Below are 18,820 nucleotides of genomic sequence, written 5' to 3' on the forward strand. Positions count from 1 at the left end.
CAGATTACTTTTTGAAAAGAAGATATAGTCTATATAGTGTACAGTATGTTATTATTATTGTTGTTGTTATTTTGTTTCCAATTGGCATCCAAAAAGAGTACAGTGAATGAATTTAGGCAACATTTAAAATACAGTTTAATTTATTTGTAATTTGCTTGAAGTGTAAGCGTGGCATAAACCAATTTTCGTGTGGACTAATTCAGTACTTTGTCAGCATTAGACCAATTCTTTTTAATACATAAATTGCATTTGCAGAAGCATTTGCAGAAGCATTCATTCAGCAGTTTAAACATTTAAATACTGAAAAACATGTTTCCACACAGATAAAGAAATACAACCCTCACAAGGATTCTGTTTGATATCTGCAGTGCTCTTTAAATGTTAACATTGTAGTTATTTAGACCCTTCCATTCAGAGACGAAGTCAGTGCATACCATTTCATTTTGGTGCCTTGGGGGACTCAAACCTACAACCCAGGTGTGGCAAGTACCATGGTCCTGCCACCTGACTAACACAGATCTCTTTCTTGGGTGCATCAAATAACACATGGACACAATAATCACCAGTAGGGTTCCTTCCCCATTGCGTCCAATCCATAAAAAGAGGACATTTATATCTGACTATTGCCATGGTTGAGCATTCTTTCCCCTACCAGTTATTCATTCTCAATGCTTTCAATTCCTTTCCAATGCTTTTGGTGGCTTAATGCTTGACCTTTAACAGTATAGGCTACAGCCACTAAGGCTGTGAGAGAAATATTTCTGTGTGGAGCTGGTGATCGATTTATTGTGTGTCATTCTGCCAACTGTCCATGTTTGGGAGGGTACTGTTTGGGGATTTTGTCCCTTCTCTCATTTTCAGAGAGAACACTCCTCAAGTGGTACATTTATACGAGACGTATTTTCAAAATAACATGCAAAAAAAAAAAAAAACTTTTGAGATCATCATTTTACATGTGCTTATGGATTCAAATATAATGACTGTGAGAGAGCGAGGAGCCGAAATGGATTTCTCCGTTAAACATCCCTCCCATACCTCTCAAGGAACACAACCTACATTTATTGATACCAGAGATTGTAGTTCATATTGTAAAGAAACACCAATAAAACATTGCTGTTTTTCCATTACTTTTTGCAGTACTCCCTATCATATTATGTACTATGGAGAAAATGTGGTTGGAAAATGTCCAACCCTGAATGCTGACTGACATAAGAGCATTTACCATGGGTATGACAAGAAATCACTGTGCCTTATTGCTTTACCACAACCCGGGAAGTTCAAACACTGAAAAATGATTGTGTTTGAGATGGTACACTGTGGGTTTGAAAAACATTATATATATATATATATATATACACTCACCTAAAGGATTATTAGGAACACCTGTTCAATTTCTCATTAAGACAATTATCTAATCAACCAATCACATGGCAGTTGCTTCAATGCATTTAGGGCTGTGGTCCTGGTCAAGACAATCTCCTGAACTCCAAACTGAATGTCAGAATGGGAAAGAAAGGTGATTTAAGCAATTTTGAGCGTGGCATGGTTGTTGGTGCCAGATGGGCCGGTCTAAGTATTTCACAATCTGCTCAGTTACAAGGGATTTTCACACACAACCATTTCTATGGTTTACAAAGAAGAGTGTGAAAAGGGAAAAACATCCAGTATGCGGCAGTCCTGTGGGCGAAAATGCCTTGTTGATGCTAGAGGTCAGAGGAGAATGGGCCGACTGATTCAAGCTGATAGAAGAGCAACTTTGACTGAAATGATCACTTGTTATAACCAAGGTATGCAGCAAAGCATTTGTGAAGCCACAACACACACAACCTTGAGGCGGATGGGCTACAACAGCAGAAGACCCCACCAGGTACCACTCATCTCCACTACAAATAGGAAAAAGAGGCTACAATTTGCACAAGCTCACCAAAATTGGACAGTTGAAGACTGGAAGAATATTGCCTGGTCTGATGAGTCTCGATTTCTGTTGAGACATTCAGATGGTAGAGTCAGAATTTGGCATAAACAGAATGAGAACATTGATCCATCATGCCTTGTTAACAATGTGCAGGCTGGTGGTGGTTGTGTAATGGTGTGGGGGATGTTTTCTTGGCACACTTTAGGCCCCTTAGTGCCAATTGGGCATTGTTTAAATGCCACGGCCTACCTGAGCGTTGTTTCTGACCATGTCCATCCCTTTATTACCACCATGTACCCATCCTCTGATGGCTACTTCCAGCAGGATAATGCACCATGTCACAAAGCTCGAATCATTTCAAATTGGTTTCTTGAACATGACAATGAGTTCACTGTACTGAAATGGCCCCCAAAGTCACCAGATCTCAACCCAATAGAGCATCTTTGGGATGTGGTGGAACGGGAGCTTCGTGCCCTGGATGTGCATCCCACAAATCTCCATCAACTGCAAGATGCTATCCTATCAATTGAGCTAACATTTCTAAAGAATGCTTTCAGCACCTTTTTGAATCAATGCCACGTAGAATTAAGGCAGTTCTGAAGGCGAAAGGGGGTCAAACACAGTACTAGTATGGTGTTCCTAATAATCCTTTAGGTGAGTGTATATATATATATATATATTTATACATATGCACTTTACTGTTCTAACTGCGTTAGTCACCACTTTATGAATTAGCAATAAGGTTCCTCTGGTGTTTATAATATATGGCCAATATATCACGGCTAAAAGCTATGTGCAGGCACTCCTCCTTTAGCCGTGGTATATTGGCCATATACCATACACCCTGTGCTTTATTGCCTGAATGTATACTGTTGCCACCTCACCTCATTGTCTTACACCAGGAAGCGGGGACGGCAGCTGGACGCGCTTCCTCGTAAGTAACGATGTCGTCTGACGCCAGACAATGATCTCTCGGTCCAACAAATGTACATGATTTCTGGAGCGGGTTGGAGACTGTTCTCAGTTCAATGGAAAATGCAGCTGTATTGTTGGAAATCAACACAGCAGCGCACATCCTTTTTCAGGGCACCTATTGTCATCTTCAACACCCCGCTGAAGGCTGTGTTGTAGAAAGGCATCCATTTTCTATTGAACTTCCATTGTCCTCCAAGAGAGGCTTCTACCTCGTCTCCTTTCTACCCCCCCCCTCCCCCCTCTCTATATCTCTCTCTGACACACACAGACACACACACACACACACACACAAGCACTCAAACACACACACGCAAACACTTATTTTTCATTTGCAGCTCCTTGAATTTTGTCGATTTACTGTAGACCACGCTGGGGCAGAATTGAATTAGAGAAAAATGAATTGCAATGAATAATTCTTGTGCACTGAAGGAATTGAGCTTGTTTTATGAGGTCACAGGAAGGATGCGGGTATTAATAGAAGGATGAAGTGCTCTTTTGGCAGTGTTGCCAAATATAGCTGCCTTCGTTTCTCCCATTGGTGTATTCTTCTCAATGTAAGGGGCCAACTCTGGCTGACAGTGTCTTCATGGAATGTCTATAGAATAAGCCTCCAGACGTGTTGCCGTGCTGAATTCACGCACATGTCACGGCATCACAAAGAGACACTGGGTAGGATGGATCTGCTGTGCTGCTCCTTCGAATCCCCCTTCCCCCGGAAAACACGGTGTTCAGATACAGTAGGCGACAGTTAACATAGCATGGCACTTGGCCCGGACGTAGTCCCCGATGATGTGGCACGGTCCTCTGTTGTTGCAAAGACTGCAATCAAATTCATATGACAGAAGAGCATTTTGGGTCAGTGTTGTGGCCCGAAATCCCTTCAACCAGTCCTGTCCGGGCGTTGACCCCACTGTTATTGGACACGCTGGGAACAATCATGAGAATGATAACCTTGTGGTCATTGTTCAGATTACGTTAACAGCAGCAAATACATCTGAGGAAATACATAATACAGTATAAGCCCTTGTCTGCACTTATGTATTGAGGGGATCCTATGCCAAATGCCATAAAAATGATATAAACCTAATCAAATCTTGGAGGAGACAACTTAACTTCACCTGCAGCATTTCGTCCCATGTTCGATTTCACAGAACGTGCTACTAGGATTTCTTAACATGTTGCATGTCATCTTACATAATACTTACAAAGTATCCACGAAAGCAGTTTAAATTGTGACGCACATCAAGTAGCACCAGTTTCTCCGTATTATTCGATCTTCACACAAGGCCGTACTGTTTCTTAATGTGAGACTTACAGCTCAGTCTGGTATTCACGGCCAGATGCCTTGCCAGTTTCCTCAAGCCATTCTTATGCACTCTTGAAGATCTGAAAAAGGGTTGGAAAAGCAGGGGAAGGACAGTGGTAAGGAATATAGCTCTGGGTGATGCTATTTCCATACAGCTGACACCGTGGCCCCCCAATCCTTTCAGACCAGTGAGAAGGACTCAACGAGCACCTTCCTAATGTACTGCATAGCAGACAGGAATTGGTTTGGAATTGGGCCCAAGTGTTGGCGGGGGTCTTAGCTGTGCATTCCACCCCAGAAGTTGTAGTAAGCACTTTATTTTTTGTGCTAAATTGTGGAAACAAGCCAAGCTTCATCCAATAACCCCAATCACCTTTTGAAAGGATTACATGCATTGACATTTTGACATTTGTATACACAAATTACATCTGGCTTTCTGACAAATGGGCTAGGCTTTTCGAAAAACAATTATCACGGATAGAAAACAGTGGTGGGTTGCAGAATTTGAAGTCTAATCAATTGAGCAGCCACACTGCTATGTTGATCCATTAGGTAGGTTTGTTGTTGCATTTAACATGGTTTCACTTAGATACAGTATAGTAACCTACATGTCACTTCAGGCTGGTCTCAGAGGCTAAGCAGGTTCGATTCCTGGCAGAACTGCAGGAAGTGGTGTTGGACTGCCAGTAGGAGGCGCTCTTCTCTCTAAAGATAAAATTGCAATGCCCCAGGGCAATGAAGAGGACATTGCCATGTGAAGGGCACAGACCTTAAAATTATATGGCTCTGGACACTGAAGATCATCTGGTGCTTGGGATGTTTGGGCATGGCTCTCCTGCCAACATTCCCCCTCTGGATCTGATGTCATTATAGCCACCTAATAATTTCCACTTTCCAACAGGCACATGCATCCAACTATCCTCCCTCTGTAAACGTTATATTAAAACATGATAAACTTTGAGAACTACATATATGTGATCAAGAATAAATTGCACAGGTTAAGCGTCAGCTGACTAAATTCTAAATATGATTTTCCTCATACAGTATATCTAAATTAAACCTAGCAATGTTTTTCAAAACCGCAGTGTACCATCTCAAATGCAATCATTATTCAGTGTTTGAACTTCCCTGGTTGTGGTTAAGCAAAGGCACAGTGATTTCTTGTCATACCTTTGGTAAATGCTCTAATGTCAGTCAGTATGGCTTCCAAACTTATTTGTCGATGAATTCAGACTGAAACTATAGCTGCAATACTCCGAAAAGCGTCAATTTGTTTCGTAATTTCATGTCAATCAATGTTTTCTTTGTTTCGACTCAATACTTTATTGATCCTCTTTACGTGTAATATCGATGCTCTGAGGCCTCACAGTAAATATTAAGTCCAGTTTCAGCATGTTTCTGAAGAGTTCGAGACTTGTTTTTCACCATTTTCAAAACCTCATAATCATTTCCTTTATGTAATATCTTTAGCCTACCTGGTTTCAATTATAGCAGAATTACTTTCATAAAAATAAATGTAGTGTTATCGTGCCTCTTAACCAAAGAGTTAGTCACGGCTGTCACATTTTCATATCCAGGTAATATATTCACGAAACGATGCTGGTGTGCAGTCTTCCCTGACTATCGCCTTCTTTCAAGGTAAGAGAACATCTAAATGAATAGTTAAATTGATGCATTGGCATTGGTTGATAGCCCACACACTGTGCCAAATGAGGAAAAACCTAATTAAATTACTTGCTCTATCATATGCATTAATCTTTCCATATAATAGCCCAGTCTCCTACGTGGGGTAAAGAATGTGTTCTGAGCCAGCACGTCAGGTAGAATAAACATATAAATCTGCATCCAGAATCAAGGCATTTAGTGATTGAAAATGCTACCTAGTTTACCACAAGGAATGAAAATCTACAGGAACAGGTAACATTCTACCTGTTACCATAATGGTTTCCAGTCTTCGCACTAATGCTAATTAACAGCGCTATAGAAACATCCTTTAAACTGCAAGCGGACACATAAAAGTATGATCCACAATTTCCTCTATTATGATCACATTAAAATCCTAAACTCTCCCATAACGTCTGCAAATATTATCTTTGTGGTGTTCAAGGTGTAAGCCTGTTGAATACATCACAATTAGACGTATACCGTAGCTGCATCCATACTGAATTTTAAATCAATATCTCAGAGCTATGTGAGCCAATGACACGGGTATGGATGAATACGGGCTAATCAACACAACCTGTCACGGACCTTTCATTAGCAAGAACCACATACCAGATTTTATTACAATCTGAGGTTTTTGTGCCAGCCTAGCTCAGACCAGAGTTATATTTGGACTGCCCCCCCCCCCCCCCCCCCCCCCCCCCCAGCCGTGAATAGAAACGCGTTGTGAAAGACATACAATGGGGAACATGGCTAAAAAATTGTGCTTGGAAAAATTATTTTGAATTGCCTTTCCTTTATCGTAGGAAAACAAAATATATATTAATATTTCAGTTTTTTTCTGGCATGAGCACTTTTCCATGAGAATGTCAACCAGCATAAATTATTTCATCTAGAAGACCCCTTAACCATCACAGGAGATATTCAACTCACTGACTTAAAACAATCCACAACGCGGAAAGATAATCTACAAGAAATGTCATTCCCCGCCCCCTATTCAGCCAATTAGATCAGAACTCCCTGTTCTATTCTCCCGCCTACAAGCAACAACTTAACAAAAAACACCTACACTTAGGTCAGTGAGATGGTAGTCAGCGGAGGCTAATTCTATTCTGCAAGATCGCTTTGAGAACAGACTGACGCATTTCCAGACATCCATCCACACAGGACTCCAGCAACACTGAGGAAATGCGTGTATAAACAATCCCAACCACTTAGTTGCACATGGCACTTACACAATCAGTAAATACAAGGTCCTCAAATTTACAGGTACTGATGACAATTCTCGGACCACACAGGTGTGTGCCTTTCCCAAATCATGTCCAATCATTTACATTGACCACAGGTGCACTGAAATGAAGTCATAAAAACATCTCAAGGATGATTCATGTGAACTGGGTGCACCTGAGCTCCATTTCGTTTGTCATAGGAAAAGGGTCTGACTACTCATGTAAGTGTGATATTTCTGTAGCTTCTTTTTTTAAATACCATTGCTAAAATGTTGGAGTGTTGTGTAATCCATTTTCGAATAAGGCTGTAACGTGACAAAATGTGGGGAAAAGTGAAGGGATCTGAATGCACTGTAAATCAAACTGCATGGTGTCAACCAATGTTTCCCTCCAGAACAAGATCAACACATTCCGCACTCACTTATTGGCAGGCATCACTCAGCCAACTAGGATAGCTGTTGCTGCTTTAGTTCAACGCTAGTGTTCCTTCTAAACTAATAACTAAGCTCAGAGCACTAGACTGTCTGATGAGCAGACCGCAGGCTGTGAGAATTTGCAACAACACCTACTCCTTCCCTACTCCAAAGCCTTCTGCTTTGCTCCCAGTTCCCCACTGTGTAGCTCCGCACGACACCAACTCTATCATGAAGTTTGCTGATGACACCAAGTTTGTAGGCCTTACAATGATGAGTAAGTAATACAGGAAATTTAAAAAAAACTGCCACTGTGGTGCAACAACCTCTCGCTCAACAGCAGCAACACAAAGGAGATGGTTGTTTTCTTCGGGAATCAGAGGCGGGAACACGCTCCGATTCATATCAATGGAGCTATTAAAGGGTGTCAGCATTTTTAAACGCGTCAGCTTTTACAAGTTGTCTAGATTGCGCAACAGCGGCTCTTCTCAACCAAAGAATCTCAGCATGGGTCCCTTACCTATCGCTTTCACCATCCCAAGAACTCAGCCTGCCTGCAGGACGGACGGCACCGGAACTTCACACCTGACAGCAAGACCAGGTAGTCAATCATTTATACTATTATTTGTATTGTTATTTATACTGTGTTCTGTTTTCATTTGTATGGATGTTGTTGATCATTTGGATTAATTTTTTTGTAGCTTTGTCGACTAACATTGCATGCTAGTTTTGTCTTCTGTGGTTCGTCTCATGTATCCTGTGCATACGACCAGTAGAAACATACAAATCTAAATTTAACTTCCATCTGCACGGTTACACATCACCAGTTTTTACGGCAGTAACATTTCCTGTGACAGATTCTTATATGCAGAGCAACTTACAGTACTGACAACAGTGATGCTTACAGTGAATAAGAGCTTTTTCAAAAGTAAAATATTAATTTTAATGAGACAAAATCCTTCTGCAAAAAAATGAAAGAATACTTGAACCAAGCAGCAATAACAACATAAATCTGCTGTTATTGCTTGTGAGGGTTTGCTTTATAACAAGACATGGTTCAGTCTAAATAAGACAACAACAAATCTTAACAAGCCTGATATTCTTGTTTTGGGACTTATAATGTTGTATTGTCTTTTTCAAAGAGTTAAATTGGACTTGCTTATAATAAGCAAACTGGTAAACAAAGACACTGTACAAAAACGTATGCAGCCACTAATGTTTCTGCTGAACAACTCACCTTTTGTATTCATGTATTTGTGTGTTTATATACACTCAACAAAATTATAAACGCAACACTTTTTGTTTTTGCCCCCATTTATCATGGGCTGAATTCAAAGATCTAAGACATTCTCTAAGTACACAAAAGGCCTATTTCTCTCAAATATTGTTCACAAATCTGTCTAAATCTGTGTTAGTGAGCACTTCTCCTTAGCCGAGATAATCCATCCACCTCACAGGTGTGGCGTATCAAGATGCTGATTAGACGGCATGATTATTGCACAGGTGTGCCTTAGGCTGGCCACAATAAAAGGCCACTCTAAAAGCAAATTTGAAGCAAATTTCAGTAGTCTCCAATTGCACATTTTTGAGCTTTGTTTGTACCCCAGGAGAGGGGTGGGGCCACTGTGAAATCATCAACCTACCAGGTTCCAATGCTCGTTTATAAATGCAGAGATTTCTGTGGTCTGAAGTCGGGGCAAAGACGCATCCTTTGACTGCGAGAGAGCAACCGATTCACAATAATGTGAATCATGTCTTTAATAATGTCTTGTTGTGAAAAATGAATCTATGGGTTAAGAACCACTCAAGTTAAACGTTATTTCACCCAAATATGAAACTAGGTCAAACTAGTCCTTTTAAGATAATGCAAGATAGAAAGAAATGTAGCTGTTTTCACATTCCTGTTTTCACTCACTTAAAGGGATAGTTGGTCCAAAAATCATATTTCGGTTACAGTTCCCTTACCCCGAGTTCATCCTTCTGGCAAATAGTCATTTATTAAAACAATCCATTATTCATCTCTGTCTCAGTCATTAATTAGCGTTATTAGCATCGTACAAATTCATGAGTGGAAACCGTACGTCCCCCTATCGCAAAGCTGCATTGCAAGCGGAAAACTACTCTATAACAAAATCCAACATGAGTAGCAAATTAATGTATGACCGTTTTTAATGTTCGAACATGTTTCCTGTGAATGTTACAGCATTTGTCAACTAATTTGTGACTTGTATTACATTTGTGAGTGGCCTTACATATTTGTGATTTGCTAATCATCCTTTGTTTTTGGATTTTGACATAGCTGTGAAAATATCCATATATTTCTTGACAGGGATTTTTATTTGACAGTTGCATTATGTATTTGTGATTCGCTGGGTGTATTTGTGACTCACTACTAACAAGTTAACAACAATTTGATAGAAATGTAGCCCCATAGGGTCAAGCTCCATAGACCTCTATATGAGTGACTGTTCAACACCCCACCTGTTTATATTTTATTCATGTTATTGTGAAAACTGAAAATAACAGACAGGCAGCACATGAATTGCAACAGGACAAATAAGCTCATTACATCAACCTTGATTACATGTAAATCCTCGTTTTTCCCAAAAAATTGGGACGCTGTGTGCAATGACTTGCTAATCATGTAAACCCTGTATTCAATAGAAAGTAGTACAAAGACAACATATCAAATGTTGACGCTGAGAAATGTTATTGTTTCTTTAAAAATATATGCCCACTTTGAATTTGATGTCAGCAACTCATTTAAAAAAACGTTGGGACAGAGGCAACCAAAGACTGGAAAAGTTGTGTAATGCTGAAAAATACACCTGGTGGAATATCACACAACTAATTATGTCAATTGGCAACAGGTCAGTAACATGATTGGGTATTAAAAAACCATTCCTGAGAGGATGGGTCTGACAGAAGTGAGGATGGGGAGGGACTCACCACTCAGTGAAAGACTGTGCAGGCAAATAGTGCAACAAGTTAAGAATAACGTGTGTCAATGTAAAATTGCAAAGGGTTTGGGTATCTCATCGTCTGTGGTAAATAATATCATCAAAAGATTCAGAGAATCCGCAGAAATCTCTGTATGCAAGGGACAAGGCCGAAAACCAATATTGGATGGCTGTGATCTTTGGGCCCTCAGGCGACACTGCATAAAAACAGACACGATTCTGTAGTGGAAATCAATGCATGGGCTCAGGAGCACTTCTGAAAACAATTGTCTGTGAACACAGTATGTCGCTGCATCCAGAAATGCAAGTTAAAACTTTATGATGGACTAAGGTGAAATGGAAAACAGTCCTGTGGTCTGACAAATCAAAATGTGAAATTATTTTTGGGAATAATGGACGCCTCGTCCTCCAGATTAAAGAGGGACCGTCCGGCTTATCAGCGCACTGTTCAAAAGCCAACATCCGTGATGGTATGGGGGTGCATTAGTGCACATGACATCGGTGACTTGCACATCTGAGAAGGCACCATAAATGCCGAACAATATATACAGGTTTTGGAGCAAAATATGCTGCCATCCAGACAACGTCTCTTTCAGGGAAGGCCTTGCTTATTTCAGTTAGACAATACCAAACCACATTCTGCACATTACAACAGCATGGCTCTGTAGTAAAAGAGTATGGGTGCTAAACTGGCTTGGCTGCAGTCCAGATCTGTCACCCATTGAAAACATTTGGTGCATTATAAAATTGGAAATACGACAGAGGAGACCCCGATGTGTTGAGAAAGGGAAATCCTATATCAAGCAAGAATGGGAATACATTTCACATTAAAAACTACAGCAATTGGTCTCCTCAGTTCCCAAACTCTTACAGAGTATTATTATTAAAAGAAGAGGTGATGCAAGATCATCATAAACATGCCCCTTTCCCAATTTAGTTTTTTAGATGTTGCTAACATCAAATTCATTTTTCCAAAAACAATGTAATTTCAACATGTTGATATGTTTTTGTACTATTTTCAATTAGATATAGGAATAGATGATTTACCCATTACATTCTCTTTTTGCATTTTAGTGCAGCTTTTGGAAACAGGGTTGTATATGAACATAACTTATTTTAATATTATATTTTTAAAAAGCATGGGAATGGTTTCTTCGCGTGAGGTGGAAAGCATGCAATACTTTATTTTCATCAATGCAGCAATGCAAGCAATCTCTCATTGTGTCATCACCAGTGACTAAGAGAATGAATTTGGCAGCTTGGGAAGGTTTTAATTGTGAGCAACCAGGGTTTGACTTCCAAGCAACCTGCCTATTTGAATTAAAACAGATCAACATATCATTTCTAGCAAGTCACAGTGGTATGCTGTTAATCCTTGGTAGGGGCATCGGATAGCTTAACCTTTACTGTCTTGCCAGTAAAGGAAAGGTTGCTAGATTGAATTGGTGAAAGATCTGTCCATGAACAACTTCGTAATCATAATTGCCCCTATAAACAACTCTGGATAAGAGAATCTCCCGAATTACCGATATTGTATATGCTATTAATTAATTTAATTGCCTGGGTAAATAAAGGTTTACTAAAAAATAAACTTTTTAGCTAATTTACATTGGCTGGTATATTGTCTGGATCATTAGGCCTATGAGATGATTAGAGGACAATAGAAATGGCTCATAAATGCCCATAACAGGTCCTACAAGGATTTTTATGAGTGCAACAAATTGCATTGTACCCGTTGGCTTTTAGTAAAGCATTGCTATTAAATGCTTTCGGCAGCAATATGGAAAGCTCCATGTGGAAAGACTGTGAAAAGTGTGAGAACCAAAGTACTTCTCCTCATTGATCATGTGATAGCAGTGAGGGCAAATGGCCTCGTAACTGACCTCCAGACATTTTGATCTCTCATCTCAAAGACGGAGTTGATTTTCAGCACTTTCCTTTGAGTTATGGTCTGTGGCGGCGGCTAATCCATGAGCCTGACGCTGTCGTCTCCAGTGGAGCCCAGACACCGGAGTCGGACTTAATTTATGGCACCGTTGCATTGTGTGTGTGTGTTCCCTGGTGATGGACGGAGCCGGTACCGTGACGGATAGAGGTCCATCAGTTAATTAATTTAGGCCGGTTGACGCCGTCCACCCATCAGAAGAGCAAAGCTGCGGCCCTGGTACTAAAGATCCCTTGCCAGAGTAGAATTGTACGTTAAAAAGTATATGTTGCAAACGGTGCCTTTCACAGACATCCTTACAGACTACCCCAATCGGAAAAAAAGGGTCCCATATGGGGCAGTATGTGTCCTAGATGCTGATTGGCTGAAAGACTAGGTATATCCGTTCGTACCACATTGTCTTTGTTTGTTTCCAATGGAGCAAAACAGTGGATTTGTGTACGTCTACACTTATCCATTATCGACGTCCCGTGGAGGGTCGTTACTCCCTCTACTGGTGAAGGCCCATAGGGACATTGCTCCGTGAAATATGGATGAATGCATTAGAACAAGCTTGTAAAAAAGCAATTAATAAATTCCGTTTTGGACGAAAGGTGAAAAACATCACACGGGTTCAGTATTTGGCCCGTGGCTTGGCAGCTCCATGGTTCTCCCAGTACCATAGATTTTTTTTCCCCGCACTTTGAAAAGGCTGCCTAGGTCTCCCGGCTTCCCTGTCTCTTATCTGGAGTCCCCTCATCTTCATGCGATTGTAATTAAGTGCTAACATGAGACGTCTGTCTGCAGCTAAACTGTAATTACCATCCACATTACGGCAAAAGGGTGTAATTACCATTCCACACTGGAGTCTTCAAAGAACAGAAAGGAGGATATACTTATGTTCTTCCTGAATGCAGCGAGAGAGAGGAGCCAATAGCACACGGCGAACGAACCTGGAACTACGTTCTGTTTTCACACTGGGTCATGTCAAAGTAAAAGGCTTTGTTGACACTTGATGTGTGGCCCCAATGCCCTTTTGGTGAAATGGGCTTCGTAGGTGCCTGCCTGTTTGTCTGTGTGTGTGTGTGTGTGTGTGTGTGTGTGTGTGTGTGTGTGTGTGTGTGTGTGTGTGTATGTATGAGAGAGGAATAAGGTATGTCATTAGTCTAGCAGTGCTTCCCAATCCTGGTCCTCTGGACCCAACAGGGTGCACGTTTTTGTTTGTGCCCAAGCACTCACACACCTGATAGGTTGATTTGCGTCAATCAGGTGTGTGAGTGGTAGGGTAGCATTTGAATCGGGTGTGTGTCAGGGAGTTTGTATTAAACCAGAAGACGTATTCCTGTCATGTATGGACTCCTTCATTCAGTGGGGCATTATACTTCACACACGCACGCACATGCGAACATATTTTAAACACTTTCTTTAAAGTGGCCCCACATCAGATGTTCAACTCAAAAAAAGGGCTTCAACAATTGTCAAGATCTCAAGTGTGGACACCAAGGGGTACAGACGGAGCAGCTCGGTCTCCACACGGCGTAGACACCCTTACAACCGAGTCATCTCTGCATCGCTCATGTATTTCCGGGTTTTTGCTCATAAATGGCCCTGTTTGGACAACATTCGGGGGGCCGTTATTTAAGCAGCTTGTCAGCCAAGGCACGCCTCATGTAGCAGGTAAATGAGCAGCCTGCCTCTGCCATGAACACTTCTACGTGCCATCGCCCAACAACGGCAACATCCGATGTTATCCGGTACACTGGAGATCTCATCGTTGCTACATTTCTGCATTCGAGTCATTTAGCAGACGTTCTCATCCTGTTCAGAACTATACTTTTGGTTACTCGTCCTATGCTCTAACTATTAGGTTATCAATTCGCCCCGTCCTCAACACTGAACCAACCTCCCCTACCTACATTAACTGTAAGACGCTTTGTGGATGTGGTCCTCTGGTAAGTCTACTTGAGGCACGGTGTTCGTGTTCAGATCTATGAAAGGACAGCGACGCATGAAAGGACAGAGCGGTTCACATCGGAGGCTAACCGGCTCTTTTAGATTTTACTAATGTAGAAGAGGAAATGGGTCACAGTTTGTAGTGTAGCAGAGAGGTAGATTACATTTTATTCGTGGAACCAGTAACCTCGCATTAAAGGTAAAGGTGAGAATGTCTTTGCCAAGGGCGGCGCTCTGAAAACAAGGGCTGAGAGCCGGTGTTCAGCACAGTCCAGGGCTGTGGGTTTACCCTGTTGCCCGAGGCCAGTCCAGTCCTGCTGTCTGACACTGAGGTGTGTTGTCCTGGATGTAGGACAAGATGTTCAATCAAGTGTAAGAGGCCTCCAACACCACGCTGGGTTCTGCCACAACCAGAGACAGTCACCCAGTCAGTCACTGTGTCAGTCTGGTTTCATGGAGTCAGTCACTCCAGCCTGGTTTCATATATCATTGAGGTCCGTCGTTAGCCTTCCCTCTGAAGGCCCAGGAAGTCCTCAGTGTTCATGACCAGCCTTCCCCTTTAAGGCCCAAGAGGTTGTCCTCAGTGTTCATGACCAGCCTTCCCCTTTAAGGCCCAAGAGGTTGTCCTCAGTGTTCATGACCAGCCTTCCCCTTTAAGGCCCAAGAGGCTGTCCTCAGTGTTCATGACCAGTGGGATCTTTCTCCTCCACATGTCCAGTAGCAGGAAGGCTCTGCCAACATCCCTACACACCGTATATTGTGTTGAGCAGGTGGGTTGGTCTAGTGGCAGAGTAAATCCACTCCACATTCAGGACACCACCCGTTTTCCACTCATAATGTCAGGTGTGATGTGTGAGAAAGCTTGCTGCAGAACAGCATGACTTCCTCCTCACTCCTACAGATATTGTATTCATTTCCCTCAAAACCCTTTGAAAAGAATGCACACATTGGAGCAAATTTTTTTAGCTAATTTGAATGGCTGGGACCAAATCTCCCACAGCTTCTAGCTTCATGACAAGCTGAGGACTAATGTCAATCATATCAAGCCTGGTTGAATACCCATGTCCGAGTTTAACAGGTTCACCCAACTCACTGGCACCAATAGATGTGTCCTTGATTGCTGTGTGTCAGTGTGCGTGGTTTATTCATTAGTGTAAATGTGGTGGTGGGGGGGGGGGGGGGCGGGGGGGGGGTGGGCATTTTCCTACTTCCCCACAGTTGCCTTTGTTGCATCTCTCCTAGAGCTGTTCACATTTAGCAGAGCACATTTTGGGTCTTTCCCTTCCAGTCCAGACCTTTTCAAAAAGTCATCTGTGCGAGAAAGCAAAGCTTCGATAACAAGCTCCTTCCTGGTGGTGATCAGAACGTCTCGCACACAGGCTGGAGAGGCTAGGGTGGGACATTTTGTGTTTTATTTCTCCGCCATCATATCTTCTGTGCTTTCATTTAGCCATGAGGTAAGGTTGTGCAGTGGAGTAATATAGATAGCATTTACCGGTGGGTCTATTTCTACTAGATAGGATGCATGAACTCATAAAATATGGTTTGTTTCCTAACGTTTAGAGGTTTCTTCTCATAATAAGCAGCAAATTCTTAATAGGGCCAATGTTTTACTGTGTCAAATAAAAGAGGGGCCTAATTAGTGAACATGCATTCATAGCAAGCAAATAATCTTGACATCGTATTTATTTTCTTCCCAATCTATATTTGCAGCGGTTACTAATTAGAAATCATCAATCTGTTTACAAGCTCATAAAGGATTTCATTCCCGAATACTACACACGTGCTATATCCATTTTCAGAATTGCGGGTGATCCTGTTATTCACGGATGCCTGTGTGTTTGTGGTAGAAACCTGTTTGTTTTTGTCACTGTGTCATTCTGACTGTTGTTTCCAACAGTATGACAGTGTTTGGTGACATTTGTTTTCTATTGTCAGTGGGCTGTGGGAAGTGTGCCTGTTCAAGCAAAAAAGGCTAAAGGGAATCCTGAGAAATAATCAAAATGACTTCCAGTTAAAATAGATGGGAAGTTTAGAAAAGAGAAACAATATGAAAGCGCAGTCTCTATTGTAGTTTGCTTTGGATGAGTGTAAAAATGACATGCATCAAATGTGATCATATATCACACAAAAATATACACCTTTTGCACTAGTTAATTGAACAAGAAATGTATTGCGTTCTGCAACCAAAAACATAATTGCACAGAAAAACGTAGGTGTGTATTAAAAACTTGACAATTGTTAAATAAAGTCCAAAAGCACAATAGGAATGCGAATTCACAGCCCCATGCTCATCACTTATTTCGATTTCATTTCCAATCCCATTTGTGATACATCAACAAATATCCCTGTGTTGATTCTGTCACAACACTGTTCATCACCCCAGTCAAATGACCCTGTAACTGAGTCAAAATGGCAGTTGAAATGCACATTGTGCTCTGTTGTAATGAAGCGTTGTGTGAAAACCTGGGGACCCATCCACTCAGGAAGGACTGAGCTTATGTTATTAGTATCAACACTAACAATCAAGGCAGGAGGCTCCAGGGTGCAGTATTGAGCCTTTACAACACCACGGGTGACACTTTATGAAGCCGCTCCCGGGTTTAATTGAAAATAAAAAATAGAACATGATTGATGCATGACAGATGTGTCTTCCCTCCCGCGACCTTTGCTGAAAACGGGGCATCATGATTCAGCGTGTCACGTAATCCCTCTTGGCGACACGACGCTGCTAAAATAAAATAAAGAGGAGAAAATGTGGACAGTGAGGTTACCTGTATTGATTGCAGCCTCACTGAGGTTGGTCTGATAACATTATACACAGTGTTTGTTTTCCTCTAAATACAGGTCCTTGTTTGTCGTAACCCGCGGTTACTGATGAAGCTATTAGTTCACGACATTTTACAACGTGACAATACAACGTGACTCAAATGTTGCCGTTTGTCTGGTCATTCCTCAATGAGTTTCTTAAACGTTGTTATGGTGACAATGACACATTCGTCTTTTGAGCAAATGCTCCCCGTTTGGCTGTTATTTCCTACCCACCAGGTGTTGCTGAGGTATAGGCGGGCTGCATACGAGCGAGGGCAAGGGACGCTGCAACCGCAATCTGTCGAGGCTACGACACCTGCTGTGCCTCCGCTGATTACTACAGAACTCCAGCATTACAGCCATTTGAGAATGTCAGGTGTGAATATCATGTAATTTAAATTCTAATTTGCCCCTCACCGCCTCGTCTTCCTTTTGTTAGGAGAACTACAGTGAATTTGCCAGCACACTAAGTTTCCCCCGTCACATTCCACACAAAATGTTGTTTAATCAGGGAATACTACACGTTCCACTTCCCTAACCAGGGATTTAGGTAAACCACTATTTTTTTGGCGGAGGTGGGGAAAAGAAAGACTTTGGCTACTGCAAATGTGGGTTTCCTTTTGGAGCGCAACAGCAAGGTTTTCAATTTCACCTTCTAATTCGAAGCCAAATTGACATATAATTGGGTCCACTGGGGTGTTATCGAGACCTACCTGAAACCTGTCACCCTGAAACCTCATCCTAAAACTCAAAGATAAATTGACTCGAACGCCAAACAGACAGACAGAGCAATGGCCGACCACATGGGTACAGACAGAGAAAACGAGAGATCTGTCATGTTGGATCACGTTGATCCACACAGTGCAAGTGAACAGGTGCTCATCTCTCTGATAACTGATCACCGACGATAGAGGAGCATGGTATGGAAAGGCATGGATGGTATAGAAGGGCATGAAGAATGGTAGAACAATCTAGGGAATAGAATGAACAGCGTGTGGTATTTTGTCACCATAAACACACTAGAAACTGAGAGCATGTAGCAACAATAAAATTGGAACAATGGTAAATGTAGAACAATGATCCTGTCATGATTCATACGTACCACCTGAATGACATCAAAGGAATTGATTTCCGGTGCAGAGAGAGCCGTCTAGGATAGGAATAGATTTGTCAGGTTTTTCCCCATTTCCCTCGACATTAGCAGATGTGTGCCTTGGCTTTCAAACAAGGATCTAATTACCTAGGCAAGAGATTACAATGTTTCACCGCACAACACCGTAACCAAGGGGATCTGTGCGTGCTTCTGTCTAGGGAATGGATGTCGTTGTGTACACAAGACGAGGAACACGCCACACGTGTCCGGAGAGATAGCGAGGGGGGATGAATAATCGCTAACTCTTTGTAATAAGGTAACATTTATAAAAAGGGTTAATCGAAGGGTTTTTATTACATTATAGCGGGTTATTCAATCATTTGCAAATCCATTAATGAGCAGTTTTATCACACGGGTCAAAAGTACAATAACTGATCAGTGATTGCCAAATAGTGAGCCAACCATTTACATATGACCTGCTTATTAAATGACCCGGTCTGTATCCTCATGCAGCCTACTGTCCTGTACAGCACAATAGGACTTATGGGTGTGATGTTTTCACTGCACTGTCCCACGATT

General features: G+C 41.7%; 1 long non-coding RNA gene across 1 annotated transcript; it reads left to right on the forward strand.

Annotated features, from left to right (window-relative positions):
- The first annotated feature begins 7,259 nt into the window (after window positions 1-7,259).
- On the forward strand, window positions 7,260-18,541 carry LOC105025308. The gene is made up of 4 exons (XR_829114.3): window positions 7,260-7,308; window positions 7,482-8,101; window positions 17,386-17,524; window positions 18,460-18,541. It is a non-coding gene; the product is annotated as an uncharacterized LOC105025308 (long non-coding RNA).
- The last annotated feature ends 279 nt before the right edge of the window (window positions 18,542-18,820 follow it).

The sequence above is a fragment of the Esox lucius genome, chromosome 2 (assembly GCF_011004845.1).
Source record: "Esox lucius isolate fEsoLuc1 chromosome 2, fEsoLuc1.pri, whole genome shotgun sequence".
In the NCBI taxonomy this organism is placed as follows: domain Eukaryota; kingdom Metazoa; phylum Chordata; class Actinopteri; order Esociformes; family Esocidae; genus Esox; species Esox lucius.